This window comes from Amphiprion ocellaris, chromosome 1 (genome assembly GCF_022539595.1).
Source record: "Amphiprion ocellaris isolate individual 3 ecotype Okinawa chromosome 1, ASM2253959v1, whole genome shotgun sequence".
NCBI classification, from domain to species: domain Eukaryota; kingdom Metazoa; phylum Chordata; class Actinopteri; family Pomacentridae; genus Amphiprion; species Amphiprion ocellaris.
Window position 1 is genome coordinate 29,338,084 of NC_072766.1, and position 17,935 is coordinate 29,356,018.

At 42.2% G+C, this 17,935-nt stretch overlaps 1 long non-coding RNA gene across 1 annotated transcript; it reads right to left on the bottom strand.

The window, feature by feature from the left end:
- Nucleotides 1–13,629: 13,629 nt before the first annotated feature.
- Nucleotides 13,630–15,468, bottom strand: LOC129348931 (uncharacterized). Its single transcript, XR_008601704.1, has 4 exons — nucleotides 15,164–15,468; nucleotides 14,190–14,220; nucleotides 13,940–14,085; nucleotides 13,630–13,785 (listed from the first exon to the last, which is right to left on the bottom strand). It is a non-coding gene; the product is annotated as an uncharacterized LOC129348931 (long non-coding RNA).
- Nucleotides 15,469–17,935: the final 2,467 nt, after the last annotated feature.

The window sequence follows — 17,935 nt, forward strand, 5'->3', positions numbered from 1 at the left end:
GCTTAAGTTGATACTGTTGTTACACACACGAAGACAAATGCGTGTGGACGTTTGTGTCACCGGATGGCTTTATTCAGTACAACGCAGAAAACGACAGCTTTTTCCGCAAAATGGCGTCTCTGTAGTCACTCCCTCTGATACAGCTTCTGTTTTTACTGAGCTTGTTGGGAAATCAGCCTTTCTCATGCGCCACTACTGCCATCCTCTGGTGTAAATCGGCATTGCACCAGAAACAACAACCAATACAGGTGAATGCCACACAGCATGAACAACAAAAATACAAATTACAACACCAATAAAAGGAAAAGTTGTTGGGGGGCTGTCCTCCCTTCACCATCAAATAGTCCTGGGCACCACACCCTCCCCCGCTTAATAAAAAAAAAAAAAAAAAAAAAAACCTAACCATTTTTTTCGATCACTCTTTTTATCCAAGACAGTGTCCCTTCAGCTTATCTGGTGGTCATGTATCACACTATTGGCATCACTTGTAGGAAGTAACTTGCGATTACTTTTAGTAGACAGTTTTGAATACCATACCAAGAATACCAAAAATTTGACAGGGACAACCACATCTCTTGTTTTTTTTTTTCCAAGATGAATAAACAAGTACACCTTACGGTTAATATTGTCTTTTACCTTTGCAACCAGACACATGAATGGCCAACTTTATCACTGTGTCTGTTACCAAATCATCACATTGTTTATATATGGACACTGTTAAGATGTGCAATATAATCAACTGAGTCTCTTTGAGTTGCACTTTAGTATATCCTGAGCCTTCAGCGTTCCTTGTTACAGCTTCAAAGTGTCTGTGTCACTATCTCTGTCTTTAATGAGCTGTGTACATGGTGTCGGACGCCCATGGTCTCCAGAGTCTCTGTGAGCATGTAGGTGGGCCACTCACCTCGATGTAGTCTATACCCACTGGTCTCATGGTCGGCTGTCCGAGCTGGTCATAGGAGAGGGCCTGAGGCCGCCACCGCTCTCTCTGTGGGTAGATGTGGGATGAAGATGTCGACCACAGCTCGACATTAGAGTCTCTGTCTCTCTGCTGGGGCACAACTTCATCAGAAGGAAGGTCGCTGGCCTGCTCCCAGTCTGTTTCCCCCGCTGCTGCTGATGGACCATCTTCTTCTTCTGCGGTGGTCTGGTCGTCGGGGTGACGAGTGTCCTCCGCCAGGGCTTGCTCCAGCTGCTGCTCTGGCTCAAACTTGGGGATGTGCACCTGAACTCGGCTGTCCTCATGGATCTGCATGTGTGAAGATCTCCAAACAAGAGCACCTTCTTCATCACTGTCTGAGTCTGTGTCTTCTGGTAATGTCTCTTGTTGTCTTCTTGTTTTGGTTTGTGTTTTCTTCTTTTGTTTGTTGTCAAGTTTTTCCATAGGTAAGCTGTCACATGGGAGGAGTAGGTTTCTATGTACTGTGCAGCTTTTACCCCCCTTTTCTGTCTTTATTTCATAAACAGGCATGCCAGGGTTTTTCTGGGCAACAATCTCATACACAGCATCTTCCCAGTATGAACGGAGTTTACCGGGCCCCCCTCTCTCTTTGAAGTTGTGAAGGAGGACTCTGTTACCTGGATACAACTGAACACCATGTGTCTTTTGGTCATAGTAATATTTGCCCCTTGAAGCCTCTTTCTGTGCTGTCTTTGATGCGATCTGATAAGCCTCTCTCATTTGTGACTGCCACCTTTGCACATACTCCTTGTAGCTGACTTGTTGTTCTTGGTTAGGCAGGTTGAACAGGATGTCTACCGGGAGCCTGGGAGTGCGACCAAAAAGATGGTAATATGGCGAGAACGCAACGGCTTCACTTTTAGTGCAGTTATATGCGTGCACTTCTTTTGCCAGTGATTCTTTCCAGTCCGCCTTTTCACTGTCTGTGAGGGTTCTTAACATGGAGAGCAGAGTCCTGTTAAAACGCTCCACCTGCCCATTCCCCTGTGGATGGTAAGGTGTTGTGTGGGAGCCACGCAGACCACTGATTTTCTGGAGCTGGGCAAACAGTTGATTTTCAAATTCACGGCCCATGTCGTGGTGAATTCTCACTGGAAAGCCATACTTCAGAGCAAAGATGTTAAAGATTTTGTCCACCACAGTCTTAGTTGACATATTCTTCGTTGCACATGCTTCAGCAAAACGGGTAAAATGATCCATTACTACCATTCATACCCATGCTTGCAGGTCTCTAAATGCAGAAAGTCAATTGACACCAGTTCGAAGGGGTAGGTTGTGGTAATAGAGGTCAGTGGGGCCCTTTTTGCCCTATTGGGGCGTTTTCTTTTGAGGCACTCGCAGGCATGCATCACCAAGTGCTCCACATCTTTTTGCATTCTTGGCCAGTAAAATCTGTCTCTGATCAGTGCCAAAGTTCTTTCTGCCCCCAGGTGTCCCATCTCTTTGTGCAGCTCTCTAAAGACAGCACTATGGTGTTCTTTTGGGAGGAGGAGCTGTTCCCTACCATTGACTCGCCTGTAAAGGACACCATCCTTATTCACGTGTAGTTTGCTCCACTGTCTCAGGAGGATTTTCACGTGGTGGCTCCTTCTTAAAAGCTTGGCCTTTGGGCCGGTACTCACTGGTTTTGTAGTGCAGGACAGGCCCAATAACAGAGTCTTTTTCTTGACTGGCTCTGATTTCAGCTTGTGAGAAGGTCTTGTCTGGGGGTGCCACTGGATCTTTAATTAGCCTGATGGCATTCTCACTGATGATGTAGTTCTCTGGACCCGTGTTTTTTTTTCGCAAACAAACACTGTCAGCAGACGCTTTACTGACATCCTGTTTCACTTCAGCCGTGCACTGCGCCATGCACTGTTTTATATTGAGAGGTAACCTGGACAGGCCATCCACATCAGCATTTCTCTTGCCAGGTCTGTATCTGATTGTAAAGTTGAAGTCAACCAATTCCCCTACCCAGCGGTAACCTGTGGCATTTAATTTTGCTGTGGTAAGAATGTATGTTAAGGGGTTGTTGTCTGTGTATACAACAAAATGAGGGGTGTAAAACAGGTAGTCACGAAAGCTTTCACATATCGCCCACTTTAAAGCTAAGAATTCTAGCTTCCCAGAATGCATGTGATAGTTCTTTTCTGGGGGCGTTAGTGTGCGTGAACCGTAGGCTATTACCCTCAACTTGTTGGCTTGATGCTGGTACAGCATGGCTCCTAGGCCCTCTTGGGAGGCATCGCAGTGGAGTATAAAGGGTTGTGCGAAATCAGGATACCCGAGAATGGGTGGCTCTATTAAACAGTCGGCGAGCTTGCTTAAAGTCTCTTGGAGGCTTTCAGTCCATGTTATGGGTGTGCTCGGGAGTGGTCGACCTTTGTGTTTTGCACTAACCTTTTTACTCTTCATTTTAGACACAGATGGTGACAGCTGGTCTGTGGGCAGGATCAGGAGCTGGTAAAGCGACTTTAAAATCTTTGAAAAGTTTGGGATGTACGACCGGTAGTATGACAGGAAACCCAGGACTCGGCTCAGCTCACCTACAGTGGTTGGAGGTTTATCTTTGAGTGCCTGGACAGGGGCTATTTCAGCTGGATCCATTGTGTACCCCTGCTCTGACACCCTACGTCCCAGGAACCAGACCTGCCTTTTAAAAACGTCACACTTGCGAGGAGTGAGTTTAACACCATGTTTTTGGTACCTCTGCAGCACCTCACGGATATGTTGTACATGAGTTTTGAATGATGGAGAGTGCACTAAGTTGTCATCCAAATAGGGCTGACAGATGACGTCACGCAGTCCCTTTAAGCAGTCCTCCATACTCCGCTGAAACTCGGCTGGAGCTGAACTGAGGCCAAACGGTATGCAGTTCCACTCGTATAGGCCCCAGGGAGTAATAAAAGCGGTCAGGGGGCGGCTCTCTTGATCCAAGAAGCCCTGGTGATAGGCTTTGCCCTGATCAAGCACTGAGAACCAGGAGCTGCCATGCAGGGAGTCCAACATGTCCTAGATTCTTGGGATGGGATGCCTGTCTGGTACTCATTTCCTGTTGAGTTCTCTGTAGTCACAGCACAACCTCAATTCACCCGACTTTTTCCTGACGCGGACGATTGGAGATGAGTAGGATGACCTTGACTCAGTAATCCACCCCCTGTTTAACAGATCTTGGAGATAGTCTTTGACTTCTTGGTGCAGGGGCTTTGGGACTGAAATATATGTCTTTTTCACAGGGGTAGCGTCATGGAGTGTGATGTGCATGCTTAAAGAGGGGATACATCCTACATCTTTGTCATCATATGCAAAGGCATGACACTCCTCGCATAGCAGTTGCTTCACTACTTTCTGCTGGTCGGGACTGAGATGGTCAAGTGTAACTGGGGGATCCCACTGAGGTGGTTTACTGTGGGATTGCGCGTTAGTGGTGACCTCATTTACCTGGGCTTGAATACCACAGTCCTTATCAAGTCTCTCAGATGTGTCCTCAGGACCTTGGACAGCGACTGGATACACTGCTTTTATTTCTTCTAATAGGGGCTTTTGACCGGGGTGGAGCCCGTTCGGAGTCGGAGCCAGTGCCCGACTTGGCGCCGTTTTTTTGTCTTTCCACCACCAGAGCTGCGGCTCCGGGCTCCAAAAACTGGGGCTTTTTCGGGCACCAACTCGTTGCTGGGCCAGACTTGGCCAGAGTTGAGAGCCGAGCATGTCACGGGCAGGGGGCGGGGTGACATCTAAAAACATCTAAAAAGATAAACATAGATATGATCATCAACTTATTGCACGTGTTTAACCGCTAAGTAATCAATGCAAGCGTAGTCGAAGCTAAGTAGCTAAGCTAACGCTAGCACGTTTACTGTTAAGTATCCAAACGTCTTTGATAATTACCTTTCTTCTCAAACGTGATCGCCGGGCATTGGAACGGCGACGCCGATGGGTAACCCCTAACAGAAGGTTTTGCTGTTCAGCGATGGCAAGGCACACTAGCAAAGCCATGTACACCACTCCAATGAAGTCCTCCATTGTTGTTGTGTGGGTTTCCGTACGGCACGAACGCTGTTGAACGGCTACGTACGCAGTGACGTACACACGTTTTGTGGTGGCGCAATGACGCAGCTCCAACTTTGCTCCTTCTGAATGGAAACACAAACCCGTTCTGGGGCGGCACGAGATTTGAACCAAAAAAGCACTGGCTCTCAACTTTGAACCAACCTAGCACCTGGTGCTCTTTGGTCGAAAGCCCCTATAAGTGGCCCAGGGTAGTGTGAGGGGACAAGGTAAGGTCTTGCTTGTTTGTATTCACGATGGAGATAGGGATATATACTGACCTTCCCTTTGTGACAGTGACCAGTCCTTCTTGTGTTACTAGGCCCTCAGGTAGCTGTGACATTTCCTCTGGGACAAACAGTAGACTCTGACCTGCATACTGCGCTCCTACATGTGCACGGACAAAAGTGGTGCTTATTTGGGCTGCAGACAGGCGTATCTCCTTCTTCCCTGTGCAGACTGTCCCAACCCTTTGATCATCTCTGTGAGTCTGCAAAATCTTAAGCATGGACTTGGCTGTTTTGACTGAAACTGAGAATGTCTGACTGATTTTCTGTAGGCGCTTTGTTTTCAAATGTCCTTTGTCCCACTTGCCCACTACTTCTTCTACTACATTGAACCCTATAATAGGTTGTTCTGCAACATTCGGGTCATTTGAGACTAAAATGGGAACAAGTACTGTCTTTGTAGGGTGAGTGTCACAGTCCAAGTAAAACTCAGTCTCTATCCAGCCCATGTATTTCACTACCGTTTGCTGCTAAGGCTACCAGTGGTTCAGACAGAAGTTCTGTAAGGGGTCTTAGTGCGCTTCGAGGGAGGTGTTTCTTTCTCCATTCATAATTTGTTAAACTTGCCTGAGCCCGTGTCCCATAGAGCTTCTACTGGTACATTATCAAGTTGGCACTGGACAACACATCTTTTTCCAATGAGGCTGATGAGCTTGGTCTGGCGCTGTGAGGGCATGTAACTGTCAGACTGTTGGTTAAACATTGTGCCTTTGGGCTCACCTGACGATTGTAGTGAACATTCAGAATTTGCCTGCAGGGATGCCATATCAATGTGGGACCTGGAGAGTGACTGGGCTACTGTTGGTTCCTCTTTTGCAGCCCATCCCGTTTCCCTGCAAATTTCTCTGTCTGCAGCCACGAGAGATGGCCTTCTTGTCCACACCTGAAGCAGTGCTGACAGATGTCACCACTTCCAGCCTCTCTGCATACTTGATATCCTTTAACCCTAGTGGATGTGCACCTTGGTGTCACTGCCCCAGATTCAGTATACAGTTTCCTGATCTCCTGCACGTCTGCCTTGAGCCCTTCTATCAGTTTTACAGTCTCTGGATCTGGCCCTCTACCTTGCACTTGTTTCTTCTTGCTACCTTTGTCACTTCCTTTAATCTGTCTCGCATCTTGTGTGTCGTCACTGTCCTGTGGTGGGTGATTGTCACTGGGCTGCATTTCTGCTTGTATCTCATTTACTCTGGGTGGTTTGACTGGTACATATCTCGTAAGTTTGTTTTGTCGCTCTATTTCAAGACTAGCAGCTTCATATATCTTTCAATTAAAACCTCATCTGTGACACTTGGGTTGCTCAGGTATGGTTTTAGCTGAAACGTCACTGCTTCACTAAACAAACCTGTCTCTACTGACCGCAGAAACTTGCGTTGAATCAGGTTTGGGCTGAACTGTTCCCCCTCATCTTCTTCCCCATACTTGCAGAGTAGTTTCTCAACTCCATGGCTCTGAACAGGAATACTTGAGCGGATTCTTTGGGGTCTTGGGAAATGTTCATGAGACTGTGCAGCAGGTCTGATGATGAGTCAACTTTGTAGTGTCCTCTTAATATGATTTTTAGTGTGGGGAGCGTGAGGTCCCGTTTCACTTCCAGCAGATCTCTTAGATGAAGACCAGGGCTGACGGCTTTGATGACAGCTTCGATTATTTCATTCTCAGGGTAACCTTTCTTGATGCCTGACTCCATCTGGTTAGTTAGACTGGTGAAAGAGAGTTTGTCTTTCTGTCCTGCTTCCCCGATCTGGCCCCATATTTTAAAGTCTTTCTTTAATGTGACTTCAGGCACTCTGTAGGTTGCAGGTGGAGTCACTTCTCTTTCACTAGTTACTGCAATGCTGCTCAGCTTTGCTCCCAAAGCTCCAATCTTCTCCTCCATGAGGCGACGTTCTTCTGCTTGTGCCCACTGAAGCTGTTCGTATTCCTGCTTGAGTCTTTCTATGGCAGCATTTTCTGACTTTTGTGGGTCAGGTTCAACCGTCTCACCTGGTTTAAGCGACTGCACAAATGACTGGAGTTCACCGACAAACTGCTGGAACACCTGGGGGTCTTCACCATCTTCGATTTCACCAACTGTAGTTTCCACCACCTTCATCACGGCACGGCGGGTCTGTCCACTGAACCCTTCACCTGCCGGCTCACTGCACTTTAGATGATGGCACACTCTGATGAGCTCTGGCTTACCCACGGTCCACAGTATTGCAATTATCTCATCCAGTACTTGCTCCATGTCGATTCTTGTGTCACGTCTAGGTTCAGCTCTCAGGTAAGTTGTCTCAGGATGCTTATTTTTTTGTCTCCTGGCTGGCTCGCCACGATTATGTTACACACATGAAGACAAAGGGGTGCGGACGTTTGTGTCACCGGATGGCTTTATTCAGTACAACGCAGAAAACGACAGCTTCTTCCGCAAAATGGCGTCTCTGTACTCTGATACAGCTTCTGTTTTTACTGAGCTTGTTGGGAAATCAGCCTTTCTCATGCGCCACTACTGCCATCCTCTGGTGTAAATCGGCATTGCACCAGAAACAACTCAACCAATACAGGTGAATGCCACACAGTATGAACAACAAAAATACAAATTACAACACCAATAAAAGGAAAAGTTGTTTGGGGGGGTGTCCTCCCTTCACCATCAAATAGTCCTGGGCACCACACTGTTACAAAAAACAAGCCCCATTTGATCAACTATGAAATGGTTTTGAAAAAATGCTGTTCAAATCAAGTTATTTCAGGCTAAGTATGCAAAACATCTGTGTCTGTTTGAGCCTTATTATACAGATATTTATGTAAAAAAAAAAAAAAAAAAAACACCAAAAGCACTCCTGCAGAAACAAAGGTCAAATTTATTACAAAATTTACAGATGAATTGGGTATAACACAAACACACAAAGAAACACAGGAGATTAATATATACAATAGACAGCAGCTATATTGAAACAATGTGAACACAACTATATACAACACTACAATATAAAAATGTGCAATGCATAATATTTTGTGCATTGCAATGTCATGCTGAGAGTCAGCATGAGCTCAGAACCTGCTGGAGTCTCCACATCTCCTGCTGTTGAAATGTGCCAGAGTCAGATGTGACAAGCTCAGATGGACCAGTCTCAAATGGAATATGGGGGCGTGAAAATTTTGACATTTTGCCATGAAATAGGAAATGCTGTGTAACTGGCCTGTACATCCGTCAATCTGCCTGAAATTTTACATGTGTGATCAGAGTCCAGCCCTCATCACATCCATAGGTCGACATACACTCTCGGTCGCAGCGCCACCTGGTTGACATGCGTGGATTCGCTGACCGGCAAGGATGCAAGGACCCGTCCAACGCTGCTTGCAGCTTTAATTACATTTGGTGTTCTATAGATTTTAAAATTAGAAGTGCTTTTAATTTAATTGTACAGCAAGTTTTTCTCAACGTATATACTAACCTTTAATGTTAATGTTACTAACCTGCCTCTCCTGTCTTTTTATTTATGTTATTGTATGTAAGCTGCTGAACACTTGAATTTCCCTCGGGATTAATAAAGTATCTATCTATCTATCTATCTATCTATCTATCTATCTATCTATCTATCTATCTATCTAAAGTAGAGGGAAATACTGATATTGCACAGACTATTGTGTATGTAGAAAAACTGATACTGTACAGTTTTAAAATGTACAAAATATTCACAATTCACTGCTTTGGATGGTTGATATTGCATCAAAAAGAGATGTGACAGTTTTTTGGTAACCTGTAGTACGAGCCATACTCCCAATAACTGAGGGAACAGTGGATATACCTGCTATTGTGCATGGTACCGTTTTTTGAGGGAGGCTGTGGTGTCAACATTCTTTTATAACCTTACTCATACAAATATGCTTAACTGGCATTTCCATATAGAATGCTGCATATAGGTTACGTTTTGGGTTCCATATAGTAGTGAATAAACACTTAGGCTTAAAAGAACCCAGTAACTGTACAACGGATTTTAGTGATACTGCACATGGACGCACTCAGCTTTGTTGCATGTTTCATTGCATATGTCTGAAGGAGGATCTGCAGTAGTAAAACTGCACAGTAATGATGCAGTAACAGTGCAAGTTACAGACAGATGCTGTTTCATAACCCTTCCCATCTTTTAACTCATCATCTCTGATCAACTAGTTTGTCGTATCATGCACTGATGTGGGTGTGATATTTGTTGCAACAGTAAGGCAAACAAAGTAAATAACAGGACCAACAATGAATTCACTGATTCAATAATGAAATTTGTAGAATGTAAGCGTCACCTAAGTGGGGGTCGTGACCCCCACTTTGCGAACCCCTGCTCTAGACTAAAGCATAATAAGGTTTACACCAAATTTGAATGAGTTCCTCATCAGTGCATGTTGTAATGTCATCAGCAGAGAACAACTTCCTTTTTCTTCTAGTAAGTTCAGTCTGCACACGTTCCACTGGGCATAAATGATCCAAGACAGGACTGTCACTTCAAAAGTTTATTTGAAAAAAGTTCTTTAGTTTGTTTTTGCACCATCTACAATTATTTTACATTCCATTCTGAATATATTTCAGGCAGCATTTGCGTAATTTCATCACATACCAAGGCACTCAGTTTATCAAGCAATGCATGATTTAAAGCCAGTAGCACTTAATGTGTCTCTGAGGCCACAACTTACTTCTCATTCCAAAGCATCACTTTCCTTCCTAATCCCAACTATTATCATCCCTGTTGGAGCTACTTGAGCACTGAATTTCAAAGTGATTGACTGAACACGACCAACTTTAAACCTGCTGTTAAACACTGTGTTTGTTACAAGAATTAACATGTGACCTGAGAGGAAGAGGTTGCAGTCTTGGATCCACTTTGCACACTGATAAACACACTTGTACAGAGTCTTGCACTCTTTAGGCAAAAGAAGTGTGTACTGAGGACGACGTACACCATAAGCTGCCTCTGTTTAACCTCAGAATCATTATGGCTTGAACTGTCATTTATGACCTGAATCCTCCTTTGTGAAAACTTCTACACTGGACTAAAGTGGCTCATAAAAAGTTTCATCTGTGTGTAATTACACATAAATTGAAAAAACAGACAGCCAACTAAAAGTAAGAGTTAAACAAGAGAATATTTGATTGATCATCTCCACTAAATTGAAGATTGTCTTTTTTTTCAGAAGCTTTCAGGGACATCTTGTTAAGTGCATGGATGAGTAAATGTATTACTATATTACTATTCACTTACTGTGCAGTGATAGATCAAGATGATTTAGATTTTATTTGTATTTCGAGCTACAAGACTGAAATCAGCATCAGTCTGATTGGAGTCTGATCAAATCAAAGCTCTGCTTTGACTCATTCAGTCAGCAGTTTACACATTTATCCATCAAAGCATCAGAGTCTTCCTCACTGCGGTGAAGATTACGTGCTGCCTGACTGGTTACTGTCGCCAGAATTCATCTGGATGAAAGCGATCAGAGAGGACGTGGTGCCCATCAGGACCACCAGCCAGTTGGGGAAGCGTCCCGCCCACAGGAAGCCAGGCGGCATCCAGTGAACTGCGTTGCTGAGGTCAGCCACGCTGCTGAGGATGGACTGTATCTTCCCTGGCATCTGCTTGCAGAGCTGAGAGCGACTGCAGGACAAAAGACAGAAAATAACTTTCCCGCTGCAGAACCATGTCACAGCAAAAAGAATCCCTGTCTACATTTAAGTGCAAAGAAAATCAAGACGTGTATCAAAAAAACTGCAGACACAACACCTTCTGCCTTCTCCTTCCCTCTCGTACTTCCTCAGTTTCTTCTTCAGTAGCATCAGAACTCGGAGCGATCTAAAGAACAAAAGATTGAGAATATGACAGACTCAGGCTGAAGATGTTTGACGGTTAGTTGGGACTAAAACTTAGAAAATGCTTTAGAATTTATTGAACTTTTTAACAAAATCTGCATTTTCTAAACAAAATAAAAACAAACTGATTCATAAAAATGTCTGTAATTTTCATTTTGGTATTTTGGCTGCTTTAAAGCGCTGAAATTGTATGTATATATATATATATATATATATATATATATATATATATATATATATATATATATATATATATATATATATATATATATATATATTTACATATATATACACACACACATATATATATATATATATAGAGAGAGAGAGAGAGAGATAGATAGAGAGAGAGAGAGAGAGAGAGATTACAATAAACAAATTGAAACTAATTTCTGTCTCAAATTTACATATTTAGATTTTTTTTTTCAAGGAAAATAACGCCTTCCTGCCTTAAAAATGCTTAGATGCTTAGATGCAATTCTGCACTCCTCTAGAATGTGCAGATCTATGAAATCAACACTGCCAGATGCATCAAAAAGTGTGTTTTGCTTTAGATGTCATTTATATCTGGCCTTGTACTTATCATACAAGGTTGTGAGGTCCTGATTTAAATAGTCATTCATATTTGTTGCCTTGTTTATTTCCATACAACTGAAGCTGTGTTTCTCTTAAAAGCCAAATCTTGGGTGCCCAGATAGCTCAGCTCAGGTTTGAGTCCGACCCATGACCATTTACCATTCCCCCACTCTTCTCCCCGCATTTCCTGTCTCTCTCTCTCTCTCGCCACTGTCCTATACCATAAAGCCAAAAAGACCAAAAAAATAACTTTTAACTTTTTAAAAAATAAAAGTTATTTCTCTCTTGCTCCTCCCTCACTTTGCTATGCACACATGGAGCCTGCATGCCAACAAACTCTGTCTTGTAAATAAAGTAATAAATAAATAAAAACCTTTGTGTATCCTACAGCTCTTCATTTCTTTCGTATTAAGAAGTAAAATTGAAGTTGCCTGACTTCACATTGCATTGCACGTGATTATTGCACATTTGCACCTGGTGACGTTGATGCTGACAGGATATAAACACAGCAGCTCTACTTTACAACACACTTAACTCACAGACACTATTTTTTTTTTTAAATATATTTTTGTTGAACATTTTGTGCAAAGCAGAGCGTTACAAAAACATAAAAATTAAATAAATAAAATGAAAAATGGTGAATCCGCAGCGATTTTAACATTCTTTTGGCCAAGCCATTGACAGTAAGCCGGATCGCAGTCTTTGTGCAGAGGAGAAGTCCAAGTAGTCTAAGAAAGGGTCCCAGGTCTTGTAAAATGCATATGGCTTGCTCATCAACAGAGTGGAGAAAGCCTCCATTGGTATTATGGCAATAACCATTTGGAGCCACTGATGATGGGAGGGGGTTTCATCCGAAATCCATTGCATCATTATGCACTTTCGAGCGCAATGTAGCAGTATATGCAACAGCTTTCGCTTTCCAAATCGCATAGGCAGTTCGTCCTCCAGACCAAGGAGACAAGTTCGAGCACTCAAGTTCAAATGACACTTAAAAATTGTACAGAGCTTATCAATAATTGATTCCCAGAACTGCAAAATAGGTGGGCAATCCCACAAACAGTGGAAAAGGGTACCAACAGCGGAATGACATTTGTTACATATTTCAGATAATGAAGAATACATTTTATGCCTTTTCTCAGGAGTTATAAAGAGCCTATGCAGAATCTTAAATTGTCTCTCCCAGATGGAATTAGAGACAAGAGCCTTAAAAGGCCGGTTACAAAGTTCATCCCAGGATTCAGATGTAATAGGTCCCAAATCCGTTTCCCACCGCTTTTTAACTTTATCTGCATTGTTCTTATTGAGTTTGGATAGGATATTATAAACTGATTTTGAAAAAGATTTAAGTTTTGTGGTTTTTAGGATCAGAGATTCCATCTGGGAGATAGTCATTCGACCATCACATTCCTTTAGCCTACCAAGAATGAAATGTTTCACCTGCAAATATCTGAAAACATCTCCACTACCAATACCGTATTTGTCTTTCACTTGTTGAAATGACAAAATTGCATCTCCGTCGACCAAGTCACCAACTGTTTTAATTCCCCTACGAAACCACTCAGAAAACCCTGCATTAAGGCCCAGGATAAAATCAGGATTTTGGTGGATTGGGGTGAGTAAAGAAAAATGTTTTTTATAACCTTCTAAACTTCACTTTATGCCAGATACTTAGCAACTCACAGACACTATTAAAAATCTTACGTATTTTCAGATCAAGTTGTGCTAAAACTTGAAGATCTGAAACATAAAACCATATACATCTGGATTCAAACTTCATCCAGCATCCAGGAGTAAACTGAGATCCCACTGATCATCAGTTCTTTTTAGGTAAAAAGACAGGAACACTTCTTTATATGCTAACAAAATGGTAACAATTACTAATATATGGCACTGATTTATTTTGAGTGACAGCGATTCTTTAAGTGTCACAAGAAAAGGATAATGCAATTATAAAAGTGAGCAACAGGCAACAGAAAAGACTAAATTTAAGTGGTGAGCTGACAGTACCTGTGTGTCAGCAGTGAGCATTTTGATTCGCTGAGTGGACATGAAAGATCCACTTCTGTCATTGGCTGAGATTCTCCTTCTGGAGCCTAAAAGAGACAAAACACTAAGTCCAATGCAGTCCTTTAACAACAATGGTCTGTTATTTTTTGCTGAACTGAGATACAAATGTGTGTTGTGCTGTTTCAAAGCATTAGTCAGGGTAATCCAACGGTTTTGGTACATCTCTCTTTTTAAATTCACCTTTATTCGGTCCACGGCCTCCTGAGCCTGGGCCATGCGAGCGTTAGTCCATGGGTTCTTCTCTGATTTGATCTGAGTGGAGCCCAAATATTTGGCACCAAATATGACTCCATCCAACAAGTCTTCAGGGTCACAAGGACCAGGCACTAAAAAGCAACACAAAACAGCGTAGAAATATTCTTTCAGCTGTCAGTGAGATATTTGACAGATCATTCTTCAGTGAAAAAAGAAACACAGTGAAATTACTCACTGTTTTTATATGAAGGTTGTTCATCAGCACTCTGCAATGACAGCATAAAGATAAAAAATGAATGAATTTAATTCCAGGATCAAACGCATGCTATGAAAAGACTGATGAGCTAAATAACTGGATAGTAAATGCACAGAAAGTTAATTTTAGGTAAGTATAGCTAGTTTTAAAACAAACACAAAGGAACCTGTTTTAATTTGTGAGTTGAACGTTCACAAACACAAAACGTAAACTATGTCACGTTTCTTAGGAAGCAGTGTTATTAGATCATAAATCTGACAATCTGGTAACTACTGATGAGTATTTTTTTTTACTTCTGATGTCACGTTAATACAATAATTAACTGATGAAACAATAAAAAACTGATGAAAAAATAAAAATCACACATTGATTTTTGATTTCTTATGACAATTAACTTGTCATAAGAAATATTACTGGTCGTAACTTCAACATTCAACGACATATACATGAAATTCATTTTGTTTTAATTCAATCTTAATTTTTCTTTTTGCACTGACACAGATCTTTTGCTACAAATTTAAATCATACAACTCTTTAAATAATTAAAAATTACGAGTTACATCAGGAACGAGGTCTGCTGTAGCAAATAAATAAAATCATTTTTATACTAACCAACAGTCCTGCAAAAAATGGTTATTTTCATTGACAATTAATCCATTAATTTATTATTTTCTTAATTAAAAATGTATTTGTTTGCTCTATAAAATGCCAGAAATGGTTGAAAAATTCGGGAAAGTGCTTGCCAAAGTCTCAGACCCTCAAATATTCAGTTAACTGTCATAGAGCAGTAAATTAACCAGAAGATGTTCAACTTTAAAAAGCTGGAATTAGAGAATTTTGACTTTTTTAGCTTTAAAAAAAAAGAAAAATCGCTCAAACCAAAACAGTCTTAATTGTTGGCCTTGATTAATCGCTGCAGCTCTACTAACTAATTTGTGTTTTAGCTGACTGACCTGCTCGCTCTCTGCAGCAGGCTCAACCGGGTTGTAGGTATCCACATCCTCTGCCTCTCAACCTGGAGGAGCTGATACTGTCAGACTGCTGACCTCAACCTCAGAGACTGCATTAGCAGGGACTGAGTCTGACAGTGTGGACGCTGTGGGTGCAGAGGCTGACTGATCAACAGGGCAGCAGTCTGAGTCCATCTTGTGAGAAAGTCTGTCAGAGGAAAACTGACATAACTGTGCTGAGTCCTTGATAAGGTCACCATGCAGCAGAATTATCAGGAGTTTTGTTCACAGGATTTCCGAGGACCTGAATGACACTGTGATTAAATATATCAAAAGACACATTATTACTATTATTGATCCCAGCAGAGCAAACGACAACACCACATGTGGCTGCATCAGTCAAACGAAGCATTATCTGACGTACAATCTTTCACCCTTTGGTCCTGATCACATCCCCATGATTATCAAGATAGGAAAAGCAGCCTAAAGCTCAAAATACATGAACAACATGCACAGTGTTATATGTGCAAACATCAAACAGACTTATTATTGTCGTAGTTTCTCTTAAACCTCAAGGATGTGTAGATGTTGAAGAAAACGTCCATTGACACTGTTACGTTTATAATATAATTTATTACATAAATAAGACAGCATCTGAACAGGCACCATGGTCTGCCTGTGGAGAGTTTCCCAGCCAATATGAAAATCCCACTTGAACAAAGGGCTGGTGGTCATTTTATACCCTCTGGTAAAGGATAGAATTACAACATCTGGTTTAAACCCCTACTCAAGAACAACACCTCCTCAGACAAAAACCCCCTACTCTGCACATTCCTTAGGGTCACAGGTCAGCTATAGGTTAACAGTGGACCCCAATGTCAACACAGCATAGGGTTTCTGGAGCCGAAAACACATTCCTCAGTACTTACTACCACCTGTTAGTTAAAAGTTCACTCTATGGTCAACAACTATCAGAACTCATATCAGATCAGATACTACATATTTCCCCCCTTCGAGACATTTGTCTCGCTAATTATCGTAATATTGAGTACATAAGAGCCACACACAGAATGTTTATGACTTTTCTTCTGTCCATGCTAATCATGGCACAAGCTTAGCAACATAGAAAATTTATGGAGTGTGAGAGCGAAAAACCTGCCTGGCAGCTATCTTTCCCAAATTATCCATCAAACAATCAAGACAGGAAAATTCTCCCACGGTCCCTCTGCCTAGGCGACCACATATGGTACTCCAAGCCAATCAGAAAAGAGGTTCAAAAGATTCTGTGAAATAAGTGAAAGCAAATACATTTGGGAATCACAGAAATAAAACTCAAAAAGTGTCCAAAGTCAGGCTGGTCGACCCATCGTACCCTTCAGTGGACCTCTTCCTGCCTAACATCACTGTCCCTAAACAATCGAAAAAAACAAAACACCTGAGATCCCAATGTACTCACCTCCTAGGAGAAAACATCCCCTTTTCATAAACAGCTCACATCCATCATAGAGTTGTAGAAACCCCCTAAACTAGACATACTAGCATTATCACAATTCAAATATTTCCCCTATGTAGGAAAATGTAAGCAAGAGTAAACCTCTCATAATAAAACAGATCATACATGATGAAACAACATCCAATCCTGTAAGCATACATAAGAACACACATCAATATATCAAACTGTCGCTCTTCAGCAGCTTCATCTTCTGATGTCGTAGTATGCCACTGCAGTGTCCTCATTCAGGATTCTCCCTCCTTTCTCTTTGTCCATTCCATTGTCCACATGTGAGAATCCGAGTCCACTCGGCTGCAGGAATCTCTGCACCACAGCCACTCTCTCCCCTTAGTGTTCTAGGAAGAAACAAATCATCCACCAGTATCTTGCAACCAACAACATCATACATAGGACATCTTGCAGTCCCCCCTTTGATCAAACTAAATCCCCTTAAGGTTTGGACATCTCTATTGTAAGTGACACCCCAAACATCAAACTTAACAACCAACTTAACAAACACTTAGCAACAACTTAGCAACGGACTGAGTATCCAAGTCATCTTCCAATATGTATAACAAATATGAGAACTATGTAATGTCTCCACACTTAGCGGAACACTGAAAAATCTACTACAAAATCAGGCACTATACTCTCAAATCATCTATCATACAATAAGAATCCTCTGGCTGTTTCACTGACTGTAGATATATGTTGCTCTCAGGATTCAGACTCACTCCTCTATAACCACTACTCACTACAAGCTTCTCTCCTACATTCCACCAGCTGCATCTGATGTAGTTTCCTAAGCATCTCCTCGTCCTGCTGTTTCTGAGCATGCTCCTTCTTCCTGTGTAGCTCCACCAGATGAGCCACATGATCAGTATAGGCAGCTCTCATCATGCTCCCCAGAGAAACCACTTCTGCCAATCTACTCCTCACTGGCAGTGGCAACCCCCTCTGTATTTTACTTCGCAGAATCAACTTCTCCATCTGGTTCACTTCTGGGTCATTTCCTGTGACATTTCTCCACATCTGATGAGCCCCCAACACATAGGCCCTCGGATTCTCCTCTGGACCCAGTGGCTCAACCAAAATATTATCAGGATGTATGTTCGTTGGGAACGTATCTCTCAATGCTCTCCACATCCTACCTCTACTTGCAGCAAAGAGATCTGCATCATTCACTGCAGTTGCAACATATCTGTTAAGACCCACCTGTTGTAGGATCTCCTCCATCACAGGAACTCCCAGGAGACTAGCTAAGAGTCGCTTAATGTCTCCCA